At 42.5% G+C, this 27,603-nt stretch overlaps 4 non-coding genes across 4 annotated transcripts; all 4 read left to right on the top strand.

Moving 5' to 3' along the window:
- The first annotated feature begins 369 nt into the window (after nt 1-369).
- TRNAL-AAG (transfer RNA leucine (anticodon AAG)) lies at nt 370-451 on the top strand. The gene has a single exon. It is a non-coding gene; the product is annotated as a tRNA-Leu (tRNA).
- An 11,783-nt stretch (nt 452-12,234) lies between these two features.
- On the top strand, nt 12,235-12,316 carry TRNAL-AAG (transfer RNA leucine (anticodon AAG)). The gene has a single exon. It is a non-coding gene; the product is annotated as a tRNA-Leu (tRNA).
- Nucleotides 12,317-17,868: 5,552 nt separating this feature from the next.
- On the top strand, nt 17,869-17,942 carry TRNAN-GUU (transfer RNA asparagine (anticodon GUU)). The gene has a single exon. It is a non-coding gene; the product is annotated as a tRNA-Asn (tRNA).
- An 8,163-nt stretch (nt 17,943-26,105) lies between these two features.
- On the top strand, nt 26,106-26,179 carry TRNAN-GUU (transfer RNA asparagine (anticodon GUU)). The gene has a single exon. It is a non-coding gene; the product is annotated as a tRNA-Asn (tRNA).
- Nucleotides 26,180-27,603: the final 1,424 nt, after the last annotated feature.

Below are 27,603 nucleotides of genomic sequence, written 5' to 3'. Positions count from 1 at the left end.
GTTTACAACATATTATTATAAAAGGTATAAAGAAATTCTAATTCCAAAGCTATGCAGTTATATGAATGGTCTGGGGTGGATTATAAAATGAGTCTGGATGCCGTTTTTTTAAACACTGTGTACATGTCCATTTGCTCTACAATACTGTAAGGGCAATGCACCTTTTTAATAAAATTTTTTTTTTAACTTGCAACACTATGAGAAGTTCCCTTGCTGTCTGAGCTTGATTAATAATGACCATATCATTGGTGTCATTTGATGGGAAGAATCATGACCTAACATTGGTGTCACTAGGAGGAACTATGCCCCATTATTGGTGTCACTGGGCTGAAATTTGTTAGCCACTGCTTTAGAACAAAGGAAACATGTGGTAGCGTGGCCGAGCGGTCTAAGGCGCTGGATTAAGGCTCCAGTCTCTTTGGAGGTGTGGGTTCAAATCCCACCGCTGCCAATTGATTTTTCTTACAAGCACACAAAGCCTGCTTTAAATCAGGGGTCTCAAACTGGCGGCCCTCCAGCTGTTGCAAAACTACAAGTCCCATCATGCCTCTGCCTGTGGGAGTCATGCTTGCAACTGTCAGCTTTGCAAAGCCTCATGGGACTTGTAGTTTTGCAACAGCTGGAGGGCCACCAGTTTGAGACCCCCGCTTTAAATATTCTTTATTCATTAAAGAGGGATTCCACCAAAAAAAAAAAATATTAAAAGCCAGCAGCTATAAATACTAAAGCTGCTGACTTTTAATAAATGGACACTCACCTGTCCCGGGTTCCAGCAATGCCGGCAGCCGAGTCCGATCGCTCGCTCGGCCCTCGGCTGCTGCCGCCACCATTCTAGGTGTGGGAATCAGGAAGTGAACCGAATCGGCTTCAATTCCCGGTTCCCTACTGCGCATGCGCGAGTCGCGCAGCGCAATAGGAATTCTCCGCGCTGTCTCTGAGACCCGTGTGTGTCCCAGCAGACAGCGCGGCAGGACAGGAAATGGCGTAGACTCCCACGGGAGTCTATGCCCGGAAATGGGTGTAAATACCTGTCTTTGACAGGTATCTCCACCCCCCTCCCCCCTGAAAGGTGCCAATTGTGACACCGGAGGGGGGGAGGGATCCGATCAGCGGAGGTTCCACTTTAGGGTGGAGGTCCGCTTTAAGTCGTGATGCACATCTATGCATGTTGCTTTTGAGCGTTTCTGCAGTGCTTTTTGTGGTGCTTGCCATGTTTTTGGACACCCGTTTTTGCGTTTTTTTGTTTTTACACTGTATATACCTGGTTGCTAAGGAGTGGGCTGGGAAGTCGGCCACCACATCCTTAACAACTGATGAGTCATCAGTTGTCAGCTGTCTTCCCGCCCAATGTAAAAAAAAAAATTGTGAAAAAAACAGCATTGGGACCCTCCCATAGGTCCATACAAGGTCCTTGGATCTAGTATGGATTCAGAGGGGACCCCCACACACCAAATTAAAAAAAAATATGGCGTGGGAGTCCCCATCAACATGGGGCAAGGTGCTTTGGGGTGGGGGGCACAGATCCCCGTGCCCAAAATCACCAATCCCCCATGTTGAGGGCATGCGGACTGGTATGGTTCAGGAGGGGGGTGCTAGCTCATCCCCTCCCTTTCCTGACCTGCATGCTCGGATAAGGGTCTGGTATGGATTTTGGGTGGACCCCACGCTTTTTTTTTTTAGCCACCATTTTTTTTACATGGAGCAGGAAGCCAGCTGCCAGCTGATAACTCGGTTGTTAAAGAGGAGTGACAGCTTAAAAAAATATTAAAAGTCAGCAGCTACAAATACTGCAGCTGCTGACTTTTAATAAATGGACACTTACCTGTTCCAGGGTCCAGCGATGTCAGCAGCAGATGATGACCAATCTCTAATCTCTTGGCTGCCCCCGCCGCCATCCTCTGTCAGGAAATCGGGAAGTGAAGCGTTGCCTATTGCTCAAGCGCAAGTCGCACTGCACGACTTCACTGGTCCCTGTTTGTGTCCTGGGAACTGTGTGTTTCCCAGAACACAGCGGCGGGTGTGGGGAATCTGAGGCTAGCTATTCCCGGAAGTGGGTGCAGATACCTGGATTATACAGGTATCTGCACCCCCCTCCCCCCTGAAAGGTGCCAATTGTGGCACCGGATTGGGGGAGGATTCTGATGAGCGGAACTTCCCCTTTAGGGTGGAGGTCCGCTTTAAGGACGCGGCAGCTGGCTTTCCAGCCCCCTCCTTAGCAACCAGCTATATACAGTGTAAAAAAAACGAAAATCGTGGCAAAATCGTGTCAAAATCGTTGTAAAAACGCGGTACTTGCATTTTGGATGCGGGTCCATTGAATTCTATTACATGCAAAATGCTGCATTTTGCGGGAAAAAAAGTCCCTGAACCTTTCCAAAAACACAGAGACACAAAAATGCATTGATGTGAACATGTTCCATGGGAACCCCATGTTAAAAAAATTCCCTGCATTTCTGCAAAAAAACGCATTAGTGTGAATCGAACCTAAAACGGCCTAATTGTGTATTTATAATCACTATGGAACCATGAGTTGTTCCAAATTTTGTCAGTCTGGTACAATATATCATGCTAAACTGCAATATGAGGAAACATATTCTCAAGGCCAGGAGATTCTTGGCTCCCTTTATTTACCTTCACATTTTCACTGGCTTTTGTGAGAATACGGTCATATAACTGGGCGGTCAGATAGTTTTGTCAAAGGGCTTACAATGGTCTTTTCCGACAGAAAAAAGAATCACGAGAGACGCGAGTAGTTGGGGATGGGGGGCCCAATGGGATCAAAATCAATCCAAAGCAGGAAGATCCTCAAACTGGAATTAAAAGCAGTCGTCCTAGCATTGGCTGCCTTCTCTCCAAAACTCCAGAGATCCCATGTGCAGATTCTATTAGACGATGTCACTACTGTGGCATACCTGAACAAACAGGGGGGCACGAGGAGCAAGGCTCTTCTATTGCTGTCATCAGTAATCCTGGAGTGGGCAGAGAAGCATTTACTCTCCCTTTACTGTCAGCAGTGCATCTCAAAGGCATGCTAAACGAAGTAGCAGACTTCTTGAGCAGATGAAAAATTAAGGAAGCATAATGGAGCTTGAATCCGGAAATATTTTCATTGATCACCAGGATGTCCACAAGTGGACTTGTTTGCATGAAAACGCTCAGCTCTCTCAGTTATTTTCTCTGCACTGAGACAGCGACTCACTAGGCATATATGCCTTAGCACATCCCTGGAACTTTCATCTGGGCTATGCCTTCTCCCCCCCCCCGTTTAGCTAATTCCACTGGTATTGAGGAAAATACAAAAGGAAAAAGTGTCAATAATTCTGATCAGTCCATTCTGGCCGAAAAGAGCCTGGTTTTCCTCCATTCTACAAATGACAGTCAAACCATTATGGCAGCTTCCTCTCAGACAGGACTTACTACTTCAAGGCCCAGTATACCACCCGGATATAGCCAGATTAATTCTCACCGCCTGGTTTCAGATGAACATTTGTTGAGGAACAAAGGCTTGTCAGAGCCTCTAGTATCCACTTTACTCAGCAGTAGAATGAAAGTAACTATAGATATTTACGCTAACGTTTGGAGAGTTTGGAGAGTCTACAACTTTTGGTGTCATTCGTCAAACCGAGCCTTAGAAGACATTGTGTCAATTTTGGAATTTCTACCAAAAATGGCGTGGACAAAGGTCTTGCGATTAGCACCCTTAAAGTGTAAGTGGCTGCCCTGGGAGTATACCTAGAAAGACCAATTTCTTCAGTTCCTTTTGGTTACAAGATTCTTTAAGGCACTTACTAGGTCCAGACCAGCTTCTACTAAACATTTTCCTAAATGGGACCTATCAGTAGTTTTGCAAGCCTTGACAAAAGATCCTTTTGAACATTACAGACAATCTCAATAAGGAATTTAACTCTTAAACCGGTATTCTTAGTTTCAGTTACGTCCGCAAGAAGAATCAGTGAACTACACGCTCTATCAGTAAAGGAACCTTTTTTGTTAATTTACCTAGACGGGATTGTGCTTAAAACAGATCTGGGTTTTTCTCCAAAAGTAGCATCAGTTCATACTAGGTCACAGGAAATCATCCTGACAACTTTTTGTTTAAATCCTTCTGGAAAAAAATAATTTATTCCATAACTTAGATGTAAGAAGAATTTTATTACATTACTTGGAAATAACAAGGGACTTTAGGTCTTCAGACACTTTATTTGTTCTTTTTTCTGGCAACAGAAAGGGCCACCAAGCATCAAATGGGTCAATTTCTAGATGGCTAAAATAAGCTATTTAAGAAGCTTATTCCGATCCATCCCTGGTAATTTAAAAGACCCCTCATCTTGGCGATTAAATGAAGAACTTATTCACGATGAGGAAGGATATGCTATAGTAGGCAAAGAACTTGAACACTATTTTTTAACAAATGAGACAGATGAAATAGAAGGGCACACATTATGGGAGGCCCATAAAGCATACATTAGAGGGATTCTGCTAGCAGTAGGAACGAGGAAAAAAAAAGATAGGGCAGAGAATATTAAAACATTAATGGAAGAAATATTTAGAATTGAACAAGCACATAAAAAACATCAGAATCAACATCGAACACTGTATCAAACATTGGTCAATAAAAGGGTTGAACTAAAAGCCCTATTGGAACAGGAGACAAAAACAACATTCAACCGTATAGCTAGAGAAAGATACGAATGGGGGAATAAACCTAGTAAATATTTAGCAAAAATGCTGCGTAAAAAAAAATCCATAAATTATATAGGGAAAATTCAAAAGAAGAACGGGGAAATGGTTCATACAACAAAATAAATAACCTTTAAAGAATACTACGAGGGGATATACTCAGTGGAACATCAGGGGGATCAGCCAGGGGAAAAAGAAAGAAGAATAATCAAATTTCTAAAAAATGCTAGATTGCCTAAAATAACAGAACATGACAGGAAAATTTTAGAGAAGCCAATAACTGAGGAAGAAATAAATAGGGCCCTGTTAGACTCAGCCCTGGGGAAAAGCCCCAGCCCAGGCGGTTTACAACGTATTATTATAAAAGGTATAAAGAAATTCTAATTCCAAAGCTATGCAGTTACATGAATGGTCTGGGGTGGATTATAAAATGAGTAGGGAGGCCCTATCCACCACAATTACCATAATCCAGAAAGAAGGGAAAGATGCCACAGTATGTTACAGCTACAGGCTAATATCACTGCTTAATGCAGATACAAAACTATATGCTATAGTATTGGCAGGTCGGGTGAAGGGTTTGATGAGTTCACTGGTACATCCAGATCAGATAGGATTCGTTCCAGGTAGGGAGGAGAGGGATAATGGGGTGAGAACTTTACACCTACTCCAGCGGATGAAAGAGACGGGAACCCCAGGTCTACTCCTGTCGACGGATGCACAGAAAGCCATCGACAGGGTAGACTGGGGATTCATGTTCCCGGACATTAGAAACATTGGGAGTAGGTCAGAGAATGGTTCAGTGGATTAAAATATTATACCATCATCCTGTAGCTTGTATAAAAATAAATAGAACAGCGTCCTTTCCCTAAGATGAAAAAGGGAATGAGACAAGGATGCCCCTTATCACCCCTTCTGTTTGTGTTATATTTAGAGCCATTACTTTACTCAATATGAAATAACCCTGATATAATGGGAATTAAGGTAGGAAACGAGGAACATAAACTGGCCGTGTTTGCGGACGATGTATTGTTTTATGTAAACAATCCAAGGATTACAATGTCCAACTTATTAAAAGGTCCTAAAACAATACGGAGAACTATCAAATTTTAAAATAAACCAGTCTAAATCTGAGATTTTTTAATATAAACATAAGTAAGTTGGAGGAACGGATGCTTCAAAGGGAATGTAAATTTCCTTGGCAAAAGGAACTTAAATACTTAGGAATTAAATTAGCAAATTCCAAGAAGAAGATATACAAAATAAATGATATGTCATTCATTATTAGATGAAATTAAGGCGTAAAGTAAAATATTAGTAAATAGACCACTTTCTTGGATAGGTCGCGTGAATGTCGATGTTCCCTAAGATCTTATATAAATTTCAAATGTTGCCTATAGCATTACCTCGATCATACTTTATAAAGTTAAAAACCTTAATAATGAAATTTGTATGGAAGAATAAAAAAAACAAGAGTATCTTTTTCAATATTAAAACAGGTAAAAAAACAGGGGGGGGCTTGCAGTTCCAGATATCCAAAAATATTACAACGCGGTTGTACTGTCGAGAGTTGTCGAATGGGTGAAGGAAAATAGGATTGAAAAGAGGTGGGTAAATTTAGAATATGCATGTTGTGAGGTGCAATTAGGCAAGATAATATGGAATCCCCCACATCATAGAACACATCACAGAACACTAGATTTGCAGAGAAATGCACTAACACAAAATGTATTTAAAATATGGGATAGGGTTTACAAACAATTAAATGGGCAATATAATTCGCTTTTAATAGCACTAAAAGAGAACGAATATTTTCCACCAGGGAGTAAGGAAATTGGAGGGAAATGGGTGAAAAATGACAGGGCACAATTAAGAGATACAATCACAAAAGGGAAAATAGTATCATATCAGGAACTACAGCACAATAAGGATTTGATGGTGATTGATGAATGGAGATATCTCCAGCTGTCCCACTTTGTTAAAAATTTACCCAGACCAATTAGATCAGGGGGAAAGTTGACTCCACTGGAAGGGCTATGTACAACAGACAACATCAAAGGTATTATATCGAGGATATATAAACTGTTGTTAACAGTGGAAGAACTGCAGATCCCACCATTTATTAAAAAATGGGAAAGGGAATTGGGAACACAGAAAGCCAAAACAACGATAGGTAAAATATTGAAATTAACCCATAGTTTGGCATTAGATGTCAAAACTGTTAAGATGAATTACAAATGTCTAACTAGATGGTACGCTACCCCTGATAAGACCAGCAAATTCCAACCTGGTAGATTGGTGGAGTGCTGGCGTGGGTGCAAACAATGGCCCACCTATGGTGGAACTGCCCAAAAATTAAAGAATATTGGAAAAATATCTTACACTATGTAAAAGAAATTACCAAAATACATGTAGTAGAAGATCTGTGGATAGTACTCTTGCATGGTATGGAGGGAGGAGTTAAACAATATATGGAGACATTACCACCACATCTCTTAAACGCAGCAAAAAGGCTGATCCCTAAGAAATGGCAGGAGGTAGAATGCCCATCAATCTGGGAGTGGATTGACGTGTTTGAAGAAACATATACCATGGATAGCCTAAGTCATAGTTTAGAGGAAAAGAGCACTGTAATAAAAGATAAATGGAAAGGTTGGAAAGAATTAAAAAAAACATGGAGCTATGCAGAAGGATTAAGAGCTTAGACCTATACAGGGGGGGGGGGGGGGGGGGAATAGAAAAAGGAAGAGAAAAAAATAATCCACCATAAGGTGAAGTGCAGGGTATCAGGGTGTGAGGGGAGGGGGGGGGGGGAGAGGGTGGTAAGGGATTAATTTGGGGAAAGATTATGTATTAAAGTTTCCGTTTTTGTTCTGATTTAAACTAAGAAATATTAAAATTTAAAAGGAAAATACAACAGCAGAGATAAAAAGCTACAATGATGTGAAAACGAGAAGGGACGGAAATGAGCGGTAAAGCTGATTTGGGTCTTTCTTAGGCGTTCACTGAGGTGGCAAAAAAAAAAAAAGAAGCTTATTCCCAGATGGGTTTGTCTCCCCCGCCATGAATTTGAGCACACTCTACTAGAGCTCTGGCCACTACATGGGCAGAAAAAGCTGTTGCCACCCCAGATGAAATTTGTAAGGCAGCTACGTTTGTCCGTCATTACAGACTGGATCTTCTGTCAGCTGGTGATCAGACATTTGACAGAAAGGTCCTGCAGGCTGTTGTCCCTCCCTAGTTGGTAAGTCTTGGGCTTGGGTTGGAGGTACTCTGCTACAACAGACAAGACTCCTTGTAAAATTTGGAGTTGGTGTTTCCTGTTTCTTAGTGGGTGGAGCCACTCTCTCAGGTGCCGTCCTGAAAGACTCCTGGAAAACAAGTTACTGGTAAATCTCTAACTTTAATTTTCGGCAGGTGACAGCAGGCACAGGCAGTCAGACTGGAACAGCAGAAGGTCATCAGCAGGTGACAGCAGGCACAGGCAGTCGGACTGGAACAGCAGAAGGTCGTCAGCAGGTGACAGCAGGCACAGGCAGTCGGACTGGAACAGCAGAAGGTCGTCAGCAGGTGACAGCAGGCACAGGCAGTCGGACTGGAACAGCAGAAGGTCGTCAGCAGGTGACAGCAGGTATTGGGTATCTGATCGGAGCAGCAGAAGGTAAACGGCAGAGTCAGGTACAGGCCGGGTCGGTAACAGGCAGACAACAACGGTACACGGGAAGAGACGGAGACGTAGTCAGACAGGCAAGAGGTCGGTGGCAGGCAGCAAACGATCATAGTCAGGAACAGGCCAGGTAACAGGAATCAAGGCAACAGATAGCGGGTAACAGAATCACCGGACACGCTGTAGACTGGACAGCAAGGAGGAAACAGAGGCAAAGTCCTTAAGTAGCCTTTAGGGCACCAAAGCGGTCGCACGGCGAGTCTGCGTGCCCCCGCGAGTAACCGTGCGCCCGTTCGTGACCCCGCGCACCCGTGTGCGTCCGTTCACAGCATCGCGCACCCGCGTGCGCCTGATCGTACCAACGCGCACCCGCGTGCGTCCGTTCGCGTTAACGCGCACCAAAGGGTACCGACAAGTTCTCAGCAACGGGCCACTGCGAGCAGATCTCCCATGTGCGATCGGATCACCAGGACGGTCATGACACTGATTTATTGATTGCTTCTGTGGACAGGTGTCTTTTATACAGTTAACAAGCGGAGATTAGGAGCACTCCCTTTAAGAGAGTGCTCCTAATCTCAGCTCATTACCTGTATAGAAGACATGTGGGAGTCAGAAATCTTGCTGATTGACAGGGGATCAAATACTTATTTGACTCATAAAAATGGCAGTCAATGTATACCTTTTTTGAAATGCATTTTTCTGGATATTTTTGTTGTTTTTCTGTCTCTCGCTGTTAAAATAAACCTACCATTAAAATTATAGACTGATCATTTCTTTGTCATTGGGCAAATGTACAAAATCAGCAGGGAATCAAATACTTTTTTCCCTCACTGTACATCAGGCTGGGTCAGCTGGGTCCTACACTTCTTACATATATTGGAGGTTCCAAAGTTGTCTTGAGAGACCTAGTTCCCACATAACAGACATCTCAAGAGTCTGTTCCTGCTAGGTTATACAGTAGGTACCAACATTTAAAAAAATTAATTCTGACATTTTTTTTGTTGCGCATCCAACAATCCCTTGTAGTTGGAGAATGTGTACTTTAATTAGGGAATAGACAGTCATTTAAAACTGAGATGGACAGGAAGTCGCTGTGTTTACTGTCCAAATGTGCCAAAACATGAGCAGGCACATGCTCAGTAACACAATGGGGGTTATTTACTAAAAGAAAATCCACTTTGCACTGCAAGTGCACTTGGAAGTAAAGTCGCTCTAGACCTGAGGAGGACTTGCAAAGAATATAAAAAACAGAATTTTAGCTTGCACATATTTGGATGATAAAATCAGCAGAGCTTCCACTCATTTCAGATCTACCCCTTAGATTTAGAGCCACTGCACTTCCAAGTGCACTTGCAGTGCCAAGTGGATTTGCCTTTCGTAAATAATCCCCAATGAGTTTCATGGCTGTGATTTCAGGATACAGCCCAGGACACAAATTCGGAAAATTCTGGACAGTTGGCTAGTATGCAAGGTGTATACCATGTGCACTGTGGGCCATTTTGTGATCTTCCTACTTTTTATACAATTGCCATTTTATGCATTAACTACTTTTGTATAGCTCCATGTTTTTTGGTAGACTTTTGTGATTTGTTACTTACGTGACATTTCTTTGACCTCAACTTAGTATGTCTTTTTACCTTTGCACTGTGTGATATCATTGTTATGTGGTGTTGTTGGTTGGTGAGGTTTTGTGTTTAACTGGTGAGGAAAAAAGTCAAAAGAGAAACATTTCCTAGCAGAGAAGGATGTCAGTCCATCCACCTCTGGGTTATGGGCCCTGCACAGATTCATTGAGCAACTCTGCTGCATGTAAGGTTTTGTTGGCTGGAACGATAGTTTAAATTCCTTGAGCTGCTTTCCTGCTCAATACCATACCGTACTATTAATTCTACTTTATTAAAAATGTAAAATGTAAATTTACTGTATATGCAAAACAAAAGGAAACAAAGCATATATTCTCATAAATGCTACCTGAAACTGATTATAGATTACCTATATTGTGAATAGACATGTGCATTGCCAAAATATTTGTTTGTGTTAATTTTTGTTTCATTCATTCGAAAAATTTGAATTCGTTATGTTCCATTCGTTTAGATGTGGTATTCGTAAATTGGAAAAATTCTTAAATTTGAAAATTCAAAAATCCGAAATAACTAACTAAAAATAAGTAACTATTAAATTATAGGTATTAGAATTTAAAATTAAAATTTGTTCATTTGTGAAAGTAACAAATAATAATTTATCCGAAGTTACGAATTATCCAAAATGATGAATGCCGCATCTAAATGAATGGGAACTTAACAAATTAATATTATATTATAATAATAATATTATTAATAATAAAAAGTTTTCATTTATTATTATTAATTTGTTATGTTCTATTTGTTTAGATGCCGCATTTGTTATTTTGGATAATTCGTAACTTTGGATAAATATGTATTTGTTACGTTCACTAACAGCCAAATTTGACAGGAAATTCCAATACCTATAATTTAATAGTTAGTAATAGTTATTATTGTTAGTTATTTCGTGTTTCGGATTTTCGTTCTTTTTTGATTTTCATTCTTGTTTTCAAATTTTTCGGATTTTCGGAAAAAAAGTTAAATGGTTTTTCGTAAACTCGAATATTTCCGAATGAATTTGTCAAATTTTGCCAAAACGAATTGGGAATGAAACAAATTGCATCTGAAGAGCATGGTATAAAAGGTGGCGGAAATATTGGTATATGAACTGTTAACCAAGAAGAACATGTGTCATATGAACATGTGGTGAATTGATTATTAAAAAATAATAAATCAATCACAGAAATAATTCACAAATATATCGAAGAGTCGCAGTTTAGTCATGTGACTGGGCAGTTCAAGGAGCCCGGATAGCTCAGTCGGTAGAGCATCAGACTTTTAATCTGAGGGTCCAGGGTTCAAGTCCCTGTTCGGGCGATTCCTTTATTTATATCTTTAATCACCACAAAACATATTATATTACATTACAACAGAGGCGCTTGACCCACTACAGAGGCGGCTGACTTACAACAAGCAAGGCGGCCATGTGAAATCTATTGCTACAAAAATTCACAAACAAAAAGACCTGAAGAAGTATGCGGCTGATTACTAGAGGTCCCGTTCCAGGGACATACCAAATGCAAACAGCATTTTTCAGGGAATTGACAATCACATTGTGTATATTCTTAAGGATGTTCTAATCATATTCTAATGTCAAGGGCAGTGTTAGAAATGTGAAAAAACATGCAATATATCCAATACATGAAAACTTCCCACCAGGGAATGTGCCACCTCTCCCTAAAAAAAATCAGCTAATTATAACCACTTTTTCAATAATCCATGTGTTCATATGATTTCATGTACTTCCTGATTAACAGTTCATAAACCGATATTTCCTCCACTGTGCATTGAGAGAGTCTGATTGCCAGTTTTTAACTCAGTATACATGCCTATTTGCACTACAATACTGTAAGGGCAACACACCTTTTTAATAAAAACGTTTTTTAACTTGCAACACTATGAGAAGTTCCCTTGGTGTCTGAGCTTGATTAACAATGACCCCATCATTAGTTTCATTTGGTGGGGAGAATCATGACCTAACATTGGTGTCACTGGGAAGAACTGTTCCCCATCATTGGTGTCATTGGGAGGAACTATGCCTCATCATTGGTGTCATTGGGCCACAGTTTGTTAGCCACTGCTCTAGTGGATAGTCATGAGTCATGTGAGTCATGTGAGTCATATGAGTCATGTGAGTCATGTGAGTCATATGAGTCATATGAGTCATATGAGTCATATGAGTCATGTAACTCATGTGACTCATGTGACTCATGTGACTCATGTGACTCATGTGACTCATGTGACTCATGTGACTCATATGAGTCATGTGGTAGCGTGGCCGAGCGGTCTAAGGCGCTGGATTAAGGCTCCAGTCTCTTCGGAGGCGTGGGTTCAAATCCCACCGCTGCCAATAAGCTTTTATCACAAGCACACAAGTGTGCTTTAAATATTTTTCCTTAAAACTGCTTAACCACTTAATCCCCGGACCAATTTGCAGCCAAAGGACCAAGCCCATTTTTGTGATTCGGCACTGCATCGCTTTAACTGACAATTGCACAGTCGTGCGACGTGGCTTACAAACAAAATTGGCGTCCTTTTTTTCCCACAAATAGAGCTTTCTTTTGGTGGTATTTGATCACCTCTGCGGTTTTTATTTTTTGCGCTATAAACAAAAATAGAGTGACAATTTTGAAAAAAATGCAATATTTTTTACTTTTTGCTATAATAAATATTCCCAAAAAATATATATAAAAAAAATGTTTTTCCTCAGTTTAGGCCGATACGTATTCTTCTACAGATTTTTGGTAAAAAAAATCGCAATTAGCGATTATTGATTGGTTTGCGCTAAAGTTATAGCGTTTACAAAATAGGGGATAGTTTTATAGCATTTTTGTTAATATTTTTTTATTAGTAATGGCAGCGATCAGCGATTTTTATTGTGACTGCGACATTATGGCGGACACATCGGACATTTTTGACACATTTTTGGGACCATTATCATTTATACAGTAATCAATGCTATTTAAATGCATTGATTCCTGTGTAAATGACACTGGCAGTGAAGGAGTTAACCACAAGGGGGCAGTGTAGTGTTATGTATGACGTTATATGTTTTTTTTAATTGTAGGGGGCGTGGCCTGGCATGTGACGTCACTGATCGTCCTTCCCTATAAAAGGGAAGAGACGATCGTGACAGCCACACAGGGAAGCACGGGGAGAGGTTTGTTTACACAGACCTCTCCTCGTTCTTCAGCTCTGTGACCCAATCGCGGGACACCAGCGGCGATCGGGTCTGCTGGTCCCGCAGCCACGGAGCACAGGCCTGGGTCGGGAGCACGCCACCGGCGGCGCGCTCCCGTCCCACGGCTGGGCACGTACAGCTACGTGATTGTGCCCAGCCGTGCCATTCTGCTGACGTACATCAGTGTGAGGCGAACCTTAAGTGGTTAATAGACTATTTATAATCACTATAGTACAATGAGTTGTTGTAAATTTTGTCAATCTGCTACAACAGGTCATGCTGAACTGCAATATGAGGAAACAGGTTTTCAAGGCCAGGAGATTATTGGCTCAATTTATTTACCTTCTCATTTTCACTGGTTTTTGTGAGTATACAGTCATATAACTGGGCGGTTCCAAAACTGCGACCTGGACAAAACTTGTTAGTGCTGCTCCAAGCCTGAGGTGTGATATGCCGCCCACTGGGACTCAGGGATCAGGGGGCTGGCATCCTTTCTCTCATCCAGAAGTGCCAGCATATGTGTAAGAACTGTGGAACACTGCTCACCTAGCCTGGTGCATGCAAGTGTGGGTAATGGCCTTAGCCTTTACTGACCTCCTTGACTAAGCCACAGTGGGCAGGGTGAAATGCGTCAGTAGTGTTGGCCAGTGGAGCGGTGCTGGCAGAGACAATTACCTACACTTGCATACAGTGGGGGGAAAAGTTATTTGACCCCCTACTGACTTTGTACGTTTGCCCACTGACCAAGAAATGATCAGTCTATAATTTTAATGGTAAGTTTATTTTAACAGTGAGAGACAGAATAACAACAAAAATATCCAGAAAACGCATTTCAAAAAAGGTATACATTGACTGCCATTTTCAAATAAGTATTTGATCCCCTGTCAATCAGCAAGATTTCTGACTCCCACATGTGTTCTATACAGGTAATGAGCTGAGATTAGGAGCACTCTCTTAAAGGGATTGCTCCTAATCTCAGCTTGTTAACTGTATAAAAGACACCTGTCCACAGAAGCAATCAATAAATCAGATTCCAATCTCCCCACCATGGCCAAGACCAAAGAACTGTCCAAGGATGTCAGGGACAAGATTGTAGACCTACACAAGGCTGGAATGGGCTGCAAGACCATCCGCAAGCAGCTTGGTGAGAGGCTGACAACAGTTGGTGAGATTATTTGCAAATGGAAAAAACACAAAATAACTGTCAATCCCCCTTGGCCTGGGGCTCCATGCAAGATCTCAAATCATGAAGTTTCAATGATCATGAGAATGGGGAGGAATCAGCCCAGAACGACACGGGAGAATATTGTCAATGATCTCAAGGCAGCTGGGACCATAGTCACCAAGAAAACAGTTGGTAACACACTATGCCATGAAGGACTGAACTCCTGCAGCGCCCGCAAAGTCCCCCTGTTTAAGAAAGCACATTTACAGGCCCATTTGAAGTTTGCTAATGAACATCTGAATGATTCAGAGAACTGGATGAAAGTGTTGTGGTCAGATGAGACCAAAATTGAGCATCAACTCAACTCTCTGTGTTTGGAGGAGGAGGAATGCTGCCTATGAATGACCCCAGGAATAGAGATGGCCTTGCAGGTCGGTTTGCGGTGAACTTTGCGTGTTCGCTATTCACCGAACCGGTGAACATATGGCACTATTCGCGGCCGCCATATTCTTTTACATTGTGAAGAACTTTGACCCATGACACATCCATCATGTGGTACAGGACAGCCAATTGAGACATTTCAGCACATTGACCTACCCCCTACCTTATAAATAGACCTAATCTGGCTGCCATTTCACATTCTGTCTTTTACCTTTTTACAAAACCTTAATGACTTGGAGAGGATCTGCAAAGAGTGGGACAAAATCCCTCCTGAGATGTGTGCAAACCTAGGGGCCAACGACAGAAACTCCTGGCCCATCTTTTCTGTCGAGTGAGCCCACAGCAAGCAGCTTATTATGGGGGCACCTGAGCTGAGTCACAGCTCCCTGTATCCAGGGCCCCACAGCGCCCTGTATCCTGGCCCCACCCCCTCTCTCTCCTGATTGGCTGTCTTTGTATCAGCTGATCAGGAGGGAGAGATTGAGATGGCCAAGACACTTGTGGACATAGCTGGACAGAGATGGGGCTCAGGTAAGTATTAGGGGGGCTGCACACAGAGGGCGTTTTATCTTAATGAATAGAATGCAAAACCTTTTGCCTTTACAACCCCTTTAAATAGAATAAAAACAATGAAAGTATTCTGCCAAAATGTAGTCGTTCAATGCAGAAAGTATGAATAAAAATATTTTGTGGGCTTTAAAGCACTAGTTGTAAAGTGTCCAGAGCTTTGGTGCTCCAGTGTGCAAGGCATTGTAGTACATACCTGCCATACTAGTGGACTAGGACTGGGGAGCATTTGCCTCCTGAACCAATACTAAAAGGATTTATTGGGCTAGTGGCCCTAAAGCCTCATACACACGATCGGACTTTGTACAAACTTTCCCGTGGACTTTTGTACAAAGGGCGTGGTTCACAAGTTTGTATTGCATACACACGATCAGACTTTTTGACAACAAACACGAACGTAGTGACGTCACAACGTACTGACGCCACTTCAAAAGAGGACGTTCAATTACTCCAGCGCCACCTTTGGTCAACTTCTGTATTGTAGTCTGATCTTTTGCATTGGTTCTGAGCATGCGTGTTTGTACCTTGTACAAAAGTCCGATGCTTTTGCATACACACGGTCGGACTTTGCTCCATCGGACTTTTGTTGCCAGAAAGTTTGTCCGTTCGCACAGCCAACAAAAGTCAGATGAAAACAGAAAAAGTTTGTCCAATGGAGCGTACACACAGTCGGATGTTGCTCCAAAACAGCTAATTTGCATGTTTGTTGTCAAAAAGTCCGACCGTGTGTACGGGCCTTAAGGAGAGATACTGCACCATTCAGATAATGATCAGCGTGAGTTCAGTGACATATGGTGAACAATATATAGCTACAAACTCCTCATTTAGACCTGCATACCTAACAACTTTCTCAGATGGGAATGAGGGACACCTATCAGCAAAAGTATGCAGGCAAAGGAAACACACCCTGCCATGCCCCCATTAGAGGAGAATTGTACAAAAAAATGATTGGTTAAGCCCACAAGTGCATTCTTGCCACTACTATCCCTTTATTTTGGCTTTTGTAATTTACAAATGCAGCAATTTAGAAATCGGATGAAAGGTTTTAACACTTTTTGATACATATGTAGTATGTAGTGCATTTTATATACAGTTAAATAGATAAGACCAAAATGAGGGGAAAATTGGGCAAATGAGGATGAAAGAGGGACAGCAGAACTTTGTTCCTCAAAATCAGGGAAATTTATGGATGTGCATTCCGTAGTGTTTAGATTTCTCTACCACTTGTAAAGGACAAATCAGGGAAATTTGGGAACTATGGACCTGCAGTCACAGCGTTTGTTTTGCTCCAAGATATTATGTGGCAGAATAAAAAAAAAACTAACAAGAAAGACCTCTGTGATTGCCAACAAGGGTTTCTCCACCAAGTACTAAGTCATGCTTTGTGAAGGGGTCAAATAATTATTTCATTTATTAAAATGCAAATCAATTTATAACTTTTTTGAAATGCGGACCTCCACGCTGTAATTTACAGGGACACTGATATGAATATAAAGGCGATTGCACTGTAAAGGGGGCACTGTAATGATTGAAGTGCGACTTTACAAAGCAGTCCCCTTTATATTACAATGTCCCTGCAATCATGCTCTCCCTTTTACTGTGCAGATCTCCAGCTCCCCCCGCTTCCTTGCATCAGAGTCCACACTCTGATGGAAGGGGGCAATTTTACACAGCTACGTCACCTGCAGTCTCTTAATCCTTTTAGTACTCTGCTTGTAATCCTTTTCTCTAGTTCATTTCAGCCAATTCTCTCTCATTAAAGATGTCCTCCTACTGTCAAATTTTAGATTGATTGCTGTATCAATTCTATGGTACCTTAATTGTTAATGTGGCTTTTAAACTTCTTGCACTGGTACTAGTCCTGTATGTGTTGCTGCCAAGCAAACAAGAAAGGAGGTAGTTGCTCCATGCTTGCCCAGTGAGTCCTGACCAGTTAGTGAGACCCAACATTCACACTCTGGTCATGTCGGCTACACACCCCCACAAGCCACATCCTCTCCATGCAGATCTTGGTCATGGAAGCCTGGTATACTGTCAATATGCACAATGCATCATGAGCAGGTGCATGCACAATAACATGAGAAGCCTTGTGGCTGAAAGTAAATTAAACTTAAACACAAACCCAGCTTGCTAGGAAACAATTGAGAGTTAATAAAGTCAAAGAAGATAAAAAGCCAATTTGCAGAGGATGGTTTTGACCCATTGACCTCTTGGCTGTGGGCCCAACACAGTTCCGCTGCACCACTCTACTACATGTGAGACCAGCATTGCTCAAGCTGTATAGTGCGGGTCACTGGAGTACATTGCTGTGATGCCTTCTTAAGTTTTCTTATTCTCTTTTAGGTATCTTTCAGTTAAATCCACCTAGTGGGAAATGCACTGTGACTGCTGATCCTTGATGAAGCTTTGTACCTATCGATTATTGCCATTGAAGTGTATTACAAATGTGAGATATGCAAAACCCAGGAACAAAATTGAATTTTGACTGAATACTGCTTGATATTTATAGCTCACTCATAAAGTCCAACCCTTGCAAAATTTTCTGTCAGTCTCTGTGGCGCAATCGGTTAGCGCGTTCGGCTGTTAACCGAAAGGTTGGTGGTTCAAGCCCACCCAGGGACGGGCATTTCTTTATGCTGAGAAATACTATAAAAGGTAGCTAGTCTTAATAATTCTCAATATTAATATGTAATGTGGGAAAAATCTCTAGATCGCAAACACTTTTTAAACATATCTGCAACCTGTATTTAAACATTACCATTTTGCAAACAAGTCTGTTTTGTGGTAGCGTGGCCAAGTGGTCTAAGGTGCTGGATTAGGCTCTCGTCTCTTTGGGGGTGTAGGTCCAAAACTCACAGCTACTAGAGAGCTTTTCCTTAGAAGCATTCAATACTATATTAAAAAAAAATCTTTATTCCTTAGAACTGTGTAATATTCTATTTACATTATATCGCTATGGCACCATCAGTTTTTCTACAACTTCATTCCAAATGTTGTCAAACTGGTACAACAGGTCATGCTGGACTGCAATACAGGCGTACCTCGCATTTAAGTACACAATGGGACCAGAGCATGTATGTAAAATGAAAATGTACTTAAAATTAAGCAATACTTTTTTTCACTTCTCAATGCATGTACTGTAGTGCAGTAATCATTTACAGGCATAACTGATAATAATGCATTGATAACTAAAATAAACACAATATTAAAAGAGAAATTGTAGGCTTACCCCATTTGATTGTTGTCACAAGGCCAGAGCAGCGGAGAGAATTTATTGTAGTAGGAAGGGTGAAGGCATACAGGTATCTTCTGTTTCACTAGTCAAATTTTCAAAGGCGAGACGCTTTCTTGCTGGTGAATTGGGTGTACTACAAGTAGAAATTAGAGTAGGAGCAGGACTTGAAGGTGATGTCAGAGCTGGAAATGGACTGTCAGTTGATGATGATCTGGGATCTAAATGACTGTCAGTTGATGTTGATGATCTGCTGATGGACTTTTAGAAAAATAAGTGTCTATGGAGGTTGGAAGTGTAGCTCTCTTTTTCTCCCTGTAGATTTCTTTGTAATGGGCATAAGCCCCTAAAATGTTAGCATTGACTTTCAAACTTTTTTCAAAATCACTATCATGCTTTTCAAAAAGAGCCATGGCGCTATCAAGATGACGGAAAGCTTCAAAGAGAATTTTTGTAGTTAAACCTTCAGGCTGTTCAATGATCTCAACCCCATCTTCTTCTCTCTCCTCTTCAAGTTCTAGAAGATCATTGCTGAGGGGCTCAGTGTGGGAAGCAAGCAGTTCAGCAACATCTTCTGGCTCCACTTCCAGCTCTAACTACCTTGACATCTCTACAATATTTTCTGTAACTGTAGCTACATGATCTTCAAAGCCTTTGGAATCATCAACCAACTGTGGGCATAACTTTTTCTAGACCCTCTTCATTGTGGTTTCCTTTATGCCATTCCAAGCATCTCTTATGCCGCATACACACGATCGAATTACCACAGTACGCCGGACAATTCGATCGCGTGTGGGCTCCAGTGAACTTTTTCATCGTAAAGTCCGGCGGACTTAGAAAGTAGTTTTGACTTAAAATTTGTCCGCCGGACTTGGCTTTCAGCGGACAATCCGTTCGTCAGTGTGCTAGTCCGGCGGACTAAGAATGAAGCATGCTCTAAAGCAAATACGAGAAGAAAGCTATTGGCTACTGGCTATTGAACTTCCTTTTTCTAGTCCCGTTGTAGATGCTGTACGTCATCGCATTAGAAATCGCCGGACTTTCGGAGCGTCCGTGTGTGGCCAAGTCCGTTCCTTATAAAGTCCGGCAGATTGTTTTAATGCAATCAAAGATGTTGTAGCTTTTCCAGAATTTTGATAGGACTTCTTTACCTGCTCCTTCTGCTTTGTCTATTGCTGCAATACACTTGCTGAATGTTCTTTTTAAATAGTTTAAACCACTTGCGGATCGCCAATCATCATTATACGTCGGTACTTTGAAGGAGCATTTCGTTGTAATGGCAGCAACTAGCTGTCATAACCCTGGTATCCTCGTCTTCAGCTGGCGGTCTGGTTTAAAGATAAAAGTGGTCTCTGCGGCGGATTAGCCGCAAGATCACTTTTATCGGTGGCGGGAGAGGGGTAATAGGAATAAAAAGGAATAAAAGTGACACGATTGTATTTTTTAAAAACAGTGTAAAAAAAATAAAAATAAATAAGATTTTTTATTTTTTAAATGCGCCCCGTCCCGACGAGCTTGAGTGCAGAAGCAAATGTATACATGACTAGCGCCTGCATATGAAAATGGTGTTCAAACTACACATGTGAGGTATCGCTACGAGAGGTAGAGAAAGAGCAATAATTCTAGCCCTAGACCTCCTGTGTAACTTAAAACATGCAACCTGTAGAATTTTTTAAATGTCGCCTATGGAGATTTTTAAGTGTAAAAGTTTGTCTCCATTCCACCAGTGGGCGCAATATTGAAGTGTGACATGTTGGGTATCAATTTACTTAGCGTAACATTATCTTTCACAATATAAAAAAAATTGGGCTAATTTCACTGTTGCCTTAGTTTTTAGTTAAAAAAATGTATTTTTCCCCCAAAAAAATTCTCTTGTAAGACAGCTGCACAAATACAGCGTGACAGAAATAATTGCAACGACCACCATTTTATTCTCTAGGGTGTTAGAAAAAGATTGTATAATGTTTGGGGTTTTAAATAATTTTCTAGCAAAAAAAGCAGTTTTTAACAACAAATCTCAGAAAGAGGCTCGTCCTTAAGTGGTTAACTTGAAGGTGGCAATGGCACATTGATCCATTGGCTGCAGTAGTGAGGTGGTATTTGGTGGTAGGAATTGCACTCAAATGTTAGGGTTCAGCTCATCTAGCATTCGAGTGTGTCCAGGGGCATTATCAACAAGCAGCAAAAAGTGGAAAGGGATATTTTTGTCCTTGCAATAAGCTTTCATTTCTTGAACAAAGCAGGTGTCAAACCAATATTCAAAAGGGGCTGCATTTATCCATGCTTTTTTGTTAGCTCTCCAATGCACTGGAAGTCTAGTTTTACTGTACTTCCTCAAAGCTCTTGGATTTTGCCATCTGTAAATTAGCAAAGGCGTTACCTTTAAAGCGGAGGTCCACCCTAAAATGGACCTCCGCTCATCGGAATCCCCCCCCTCCGGCGCCACAATCGGCACCTTTCAGGGGGGAGGGGGGTGCAGTTACCTGGATAATCCAGGTAACTGCACCCACTTCCGGGCTAGCTCTCTGCGGAAAGGGGCGTACGTTACGCCCCTTTCCGCAAGCGCCCGCCCCCTTCAGCAAGTGCCCCGCTGCCTGCTGGGAAACACACAGCTCCCAGAGGCAGCGGGGACCGTCCGGCTCGCGCATGCGCAGTAGGGAACCGGGAAATGAAGCCGAAAGGCTCCATTTCCTGATTCCCATACCCAAGATGGCGGCAGCAGGACCCGATAGACGAGCGAGCGATCGGCTTCGGGTGCCGACATCGCGGGCGCGCTGGACAGGTAAGTGTCACTATTTAAAAGTCAGCAGCTGCAGTATTTGTAGCTGCTGGCTTTTAAAAAAAAAAAAAAACGCGGAGTCCCGGTGGACTCCCGCTTTAAGTTACCAGAAGAATTGCCACCTAACAGAAGGGTTATTCTATCTTTAGCTGGCTTGTAGCCTGGCATTGGTGTTTCCTGTCTTGCGATGAAAGTTTTTGGAGGCATCTTCTTCCAGAATAGTTCAGTCTCATCCACATTAAAAATCTGATCCATGGGGTAGCCTCCATCTTGAATAATTTTGGCAAGATTGGATAGCTTTCTACAGCCTTAGTATCTGCAGCAGCTGCCTCTCTTTGTACTTTAATGTTATGTAGGTTAGACCTCTTCTTGAACCTATCAATCTATCCAGGGCTTGCAGAAAATTCTGCATCCTTTGCTGCCTCACTTCCTTTCTTAGCCTTCAGGTTATTGAATAGGCTTAAGGCTTTATTTTGTATAATTGCCTGGTTGACAGGAACATGACGTGTAGTCTAATTTTCTATCCAAAGTATTACGAGTCTCTCCATGTCTGCAACGATGCTATCCCTTTTTCAAATTGTTGTTGTGTTAACAGGTGTAGCACTCTTAAAGTGGGGTGCCCCCTAAAAAAAATAATAAAATAAAAGTCAGCAGCTACAAATACTGCAGCTGCTGACTTTTAATAATCGGACACTTACCTGTCCCAGGGTCCAGCGATGCGGGAGAACGAAGCCCCCCCTCGTTCCCCGCTCCACTCATGGCGCCGTCATTCTTACTGTGGGCACCCGGCTGTGGCTTCACAGCCGGGCACCCACTGCACATGCGCGAGCGGCGCAGGGCGCCGTGATACGTCGCACAGTCATCTGGGACACGTGACAGGTCCCAGATGACTGTGCGGCGCGAGGAGAAGTAATGTCACCAGCCCGGGCAATGAAGAAGGCAGACTATGCAAGGGACCCCCTAGCAACAGGCATTTAGAGGTGAGTAAAACATTTATTTTTTCCAATTATTTTATTTTTTTTAAAGAATTTTAACCACTTCAGCCCCGGACCATTTTGTTGGTCAAAGACCAGACCACTTTTTGAGATTCGGAACTGCGCCGCTTTAACTGACAATTGCACAGTCGTGCGACGTGGCTCCCAAACAAAATTGACGTCCTTTTTTACCAAAAATAGAGCGACAATTTTGAAAAAAACACATTATTTTTTACTTTTTGTTATAATAAATATCCCACAAAAATATATGAAAAAACATTTTTTTCCCTCAGTTTAGGCCGATACGTATTCTTTTACATATTTTTGGTTAAAAAAAAACGCAATAAGTGATTTATTGATTGGTTTGCGCAAAAGTTATAGCGTTTACAAAATAGGGGATAGTTTTATGGCATTTTTATTATATATATATATATATATTTTTTTTTACTAGTAATGGCGGCGATCAGCGATTTTTATTGTGACGGCGGACACATCGGACATTTTTGACACATTTTTGGGACCTTTGTCATTTATACAGCAATCACTGCTATATAAATGCAGTGATTCCTGTGTAAATGACACTGGCAGTGAAGGGGTTAACCAGTGGGTGGCAGTGTAGGGGTTAAGTGTTTCTAGGGGTGTGTTACTAACTGTTGGGAGCTGGGCTTTAATTTAGTGAACACTGATCTCTGCTCCAATCACATGGAGCAGAGATCAGCGTCACTAGTTGCTAGGCAGAACGGGGAAATAATGTTTACAACGGCATTTCCTCGTTCAGCCGCCCTGTGAGACAATGCCCACGGTGATTGAGTCTGTGGGACCCGCGACCGGACTCACGGGGGTCCCGACCAGCATGCGAGCGTGCCACCGGCGGCTCGCTCGTGATGGCAGGGCGGCATTAAAGATTGGATGTACCTGTACGCCAATATGCCTGCCGTGCCATTCTGGCGACGTACATCGGTGTGCGCTGGTCGGGAACTGGTTAAACATTTTTTTTTATTTTTTGATGGCAACACCACTTTAATTTCAGCAAGAATTTTTTCTGTTTTTCATGACAGTGTTAACTGTTGTCTGAGTGTAGCCTAGCCTTTGGCCTGTTTCAGCTTGGGTTACATCTTCTTCATACAATTTAATCATTTTAGCCTTCATATCCAAGGTAATAGATTTATGGCTTTTTTTTGGTACTATCTGCCATTATTTAATGTGTACCTGTAACAACCCAAAGAACAAATGCTGTACAGTACTGTAGAAGTTCCTAAAATATGTACTGTAACTATTTGAGGGGGTCAGGGGATGTAGTGGGAGGTCAGGGCCTATAGTGGGGGCTATACAGTACTGTACTTCACTTACATTTATGCAGACTGCAATGCTGGGCTGGCTGGTGAGCAACTGTGGGCCTCTGCGCTGACGGGCAACGCTGAGCTGGCTGGCACCTCTGAGCCTCGGTGCTGGCGGGCACCTCTGAGCCTTGGTGCTGGCGGGCACCTCTGAGCCTCGGTGCTGGCTGGCGGGCACCTCAGACCTCGGTGCTGGCTGGCGGCACCTCTGGGCTAGCAGGCAATGCACAGTACATTATAGGTACCTGTAACAATGAAAAGAACAGTGGGGGGTCAGGGGCTGTAGTGGGGGGCCCATGCCCTGTAGTGGTGGGATCAGGGCTGATAGTGGGGGGCTACAGTACTGTTCAGTTGTTATGTTTATGCAGACTACAATGCTGGACTGGCTAGCGGGTGAGCAAATTTGGGCTGGTGGCACCACTGGGCAATGCTGGGCTTGCTGGCAGGGGCCTCTGAGCTGGCTGGCAGGCACCTCTGGGCCGCTAGGCAATGGTGGCTGGCTGGCGGATACCTCTGAGCTGGCGGGCAATGCTGGGCTGGCTCAAAGGAACTTTACCTCTTCCCTCTACAACTCCAGACGGCAGCTCTGCCTCTTCCAGGTCCTGCTGCGTGGTGCAGGAATGTCCGTACTTGCAAGGCACTTTACGTACACTAGCAGGCATGTCCATACTCATGAGTGTACATAAAGTGAGCGTCCGTAAAGCGGGTTATGCCTGTATGAGGAAACACATTCTCAAGGCCAAGAGATTCTTGGCTCCCTTTATTTACCTTTACATTTTTCACAGGCTTTTCTGAGAAAAGGGTTATATAACTGGGTGGTTCAGAACTATGACCTGGGAAAACTTGTTAGTGCAGCTCCAAGCCTGAGGTGTGATATGCTGCCTGCTGGCACTCAAGGATCAGGGGGATGGCATTCTTTCACTCACCCATAAGTGCCAGGATATGTGTGAGAAGTGTAATGTCTAATGTTTGCAAGTGTAGGTAATGTAAGGTGACCAGATTTTTTAAATGAAATCCGGGGACATATTTTTTTTTACTAGTAATGGTGGCAATCAGCGACTCTCTGCCCGTCGCCGCCCCCGCCAGCCTCACAGCCTGTAAAGTCTTACTCTCCGGACACTAGTGATTTGAGAGCGTTGGAAGATCACTCCGCCAGGGAAGGCAAGGAGATAAGCAGGTAGGCAGCTGGCTGGGACTTGAGCCAAGACAGAACAACATGGACCCGATACTGAAAAAATATTCCCTCTGCTCCGACCAGTACAGGACCATCAGAAAGGGGCACAGATAAAGGAAAAAATACATCCCGCTTAAGCTAGTAGGAGCGGGCGGAGTGGGGGGGTGTAATTCAGAATTTTTATTTACATTTTTTTATGTATAGCGCTCATATTTTTGCCTGCTAATATAATGCAATGTTAATCTATAGCTGTGTTATAGATTAGTATTTGGCACCATTTAGTGGCCACTGGCCAATATAAGAAATGGACTCCAATTATTTTTCTTTCTAGTGGATTACAAACATAACAGGAAGTGACTGTTTACATTTTGCTATGACCTACCTACCCAGAATGCCGCGTGACCTACCCATGATCACTCAGTATTGAACTGCATGCTGGGTAGGCTATAAAAGGACACACGCGGCCATTTTCTTTCTCTTCTGGATGTGTGGCCTGCCTGCAAGGACCTGTGAGGAGGTCTCCAGAGAGCGCAGCCTACAGCCACTGTGGAGCGGAACAACCAGAGACTGTGCCTTGTACCTGATCACCTGATTGAGTGACCAGATTGGGAAGGATCTGGAGGCACCTGTCGGAGCCATCAGAGAGACCCGGTTCATCTTGCGGAGCGGAGTGATGGAGCCGGCCTGTGAGAAGCAAGACCTGTTGTCCCACGGAGGAGAACCTGATAAAAGACTGAGTTTAAGCAGGCCTCAAGCCTACCCTTCACTTCACTACCGACACTGTGTTATACAAAGCCAATTACACCTGAGGTAGTTGCAGGTGTATCACACTACAGGAACAGTTCTAATATTCTCCTTACGTTAACCCTTGTTGTTCCACTGTTGGATTACAATTATTACAACACAAATAGCTAGCAGAAGAAAGAAGATCAAAGACTGCACTTCTCATTGCAAAGCCTTGCATCAATTTAAAGTAGGGGGAGCTCCCTAGTTATTATGAGACCAGCATTGCTAAAGCTGTATAGTGCGGGTCACTGAAGTACATTCCTGTGATGCCTTCTTAAGTTTGCTTATTCTCTTTTAGGTATCTTTCAGTTAAATGCATCTAGTGGGAAATGCACAGTGACTGCTGATCCTTGATGAAGCTTTGTACCAATCAATTATTGCCATTCAAGTGTATTACAAACGTGAGATATGCAAAACCCAGGAAACAAAATGGAATTTTCACAGAATGCTGCTTGATATTTATAGCTCACTCATAAAGTCCAATCCTTGAAAATGTTCTACGAGTCTCTGTGGCGCAATCGGTTAGCGCGTTCGGCTGTTAACTGAAAGGTTGGAGGTTCAAGCCCACCCAGGGACGGGCAGTACTTTATGCTAAGAAATACTATAAAAGGTAGCTAGTCTTAATAATTCTCAATATTAATATGTAACGTGGGCAAAAACTCTAGTTCGCAAACACTTTTTAAACATATCTGCAACCTGTATTTAACTACTCAACAGCCGGCCCATAGCTGAATGACAGCTACAGGACGGTTGCTTAACTCTTGGAGGCCGTCATATGACGTCCTCCCAGAAATCCGCTCTCGCGCACCCCCTGGGACGCGCACTCGAGAGCATCAGTGACCGCCGGGTCCAGAGGACCCGACGCATCACGGATCATGGTAAACGGCCGCTCATCGCTGCTGTTTACCACGTGATCGCTCTGTCAAATGATGGAGCGATCACTTGTAAACAAACCGGCGTCATGTTATGATGCCAGTTCCTCCCTCCTCTCTCTGTACCGATCGGTACAGTGAGAGGGGAGAGATCGGTGTCAGCAACGCTGTGGGCGTTGACCCATATCTCACTGTAAAGAGGACCTGTCATGTCATATTCCTATTACAAGGGATGTTTACATTCCTTGTAATAGGAATAAAAGTGAGCAAAAAAATTATTTTTAGGGAAAAACATGTCAAACTAAAATAAATAAAGTAAAATGAACAATAATAAAAAAAAAAATTAAAGCGGCCCTGTCCCCATGTGCTCGCATGCAGAAGCGAACGCATACGTAAGTCCCGCCCACATATGAAAACGGTGTTCAAACCACACATGTGAGGTATCGCTGCGAACGTTAGCGCAAGAGCAATAATTTTGGCCCTAGACCTCTGTAACTCAAAACATGTAACCAGTAAAAAAATTTAAAGAGTCGCCTATGGGGATTTTTAAGTAGCGCCATTTGGCGCCATTCCACGAGCATGTGCAATTTTGAAGGGTGACATGTTAGGTATCTATTTACTCGCCATAACTTCATCTTTCACATTATGCAAAAACATTGGGCTAACTTTACTGTTTTGTTTTTTGGAAAGCACAAAACTGTTTTTTCCCCAAAATAACGCATTCGAAAAATTGTTGCTAAAAAAACATATATAATGTTTTGAGGTTCTATGTAATTTTCTAGCAAACAAATGATGATTTTTACATGTAGGAGAGAAATGTCAGCATTGGCCTGGGTGCTCCAGAATGCCTGATGGTGCTCCCTGCATGTTGGGCCTCTGTATGTGGCTGGGCTGTGTAAAAGTCTCACACATGTGGTATCGCCATACTCTGGAGTAATAGTGGAATGTGTTTTGGGGTGTAATTTGTGGTATGCATATGCTGTGTGTGAGAAATAACCTGATAATATGACAATTTTGTGAAAAAAAAGGAAAAAAATCGTGATTTTGCAAAGAATTGTGGGAGAAAATTACAACTTCAAAAAACTCATTATGCCTCTTACTAAATACATTGGAATGTCTTCTTTCCAAA

The sequence above is a fragment of the Lithobates pipiens genome, unplaced genomic scaffold, assembly GCF_037356315.1.
Source record: "Lithobates pipiens isolate NorthernLeopardFrog02 unplaced genomic scaffold, aLitPip1_a1.2 Scaffold_8, whole genome shotgun sequence".
NCBI lineage: Eukaryota > Metazoa > Chordata > Amphibia > Anura > Ranidae > Lithobates > Lithobates pipiens.
Note: the sequence above shows the minus strand (reverse complement) of the source record. Positions and strands in the feature narration are given on the sequence as shown.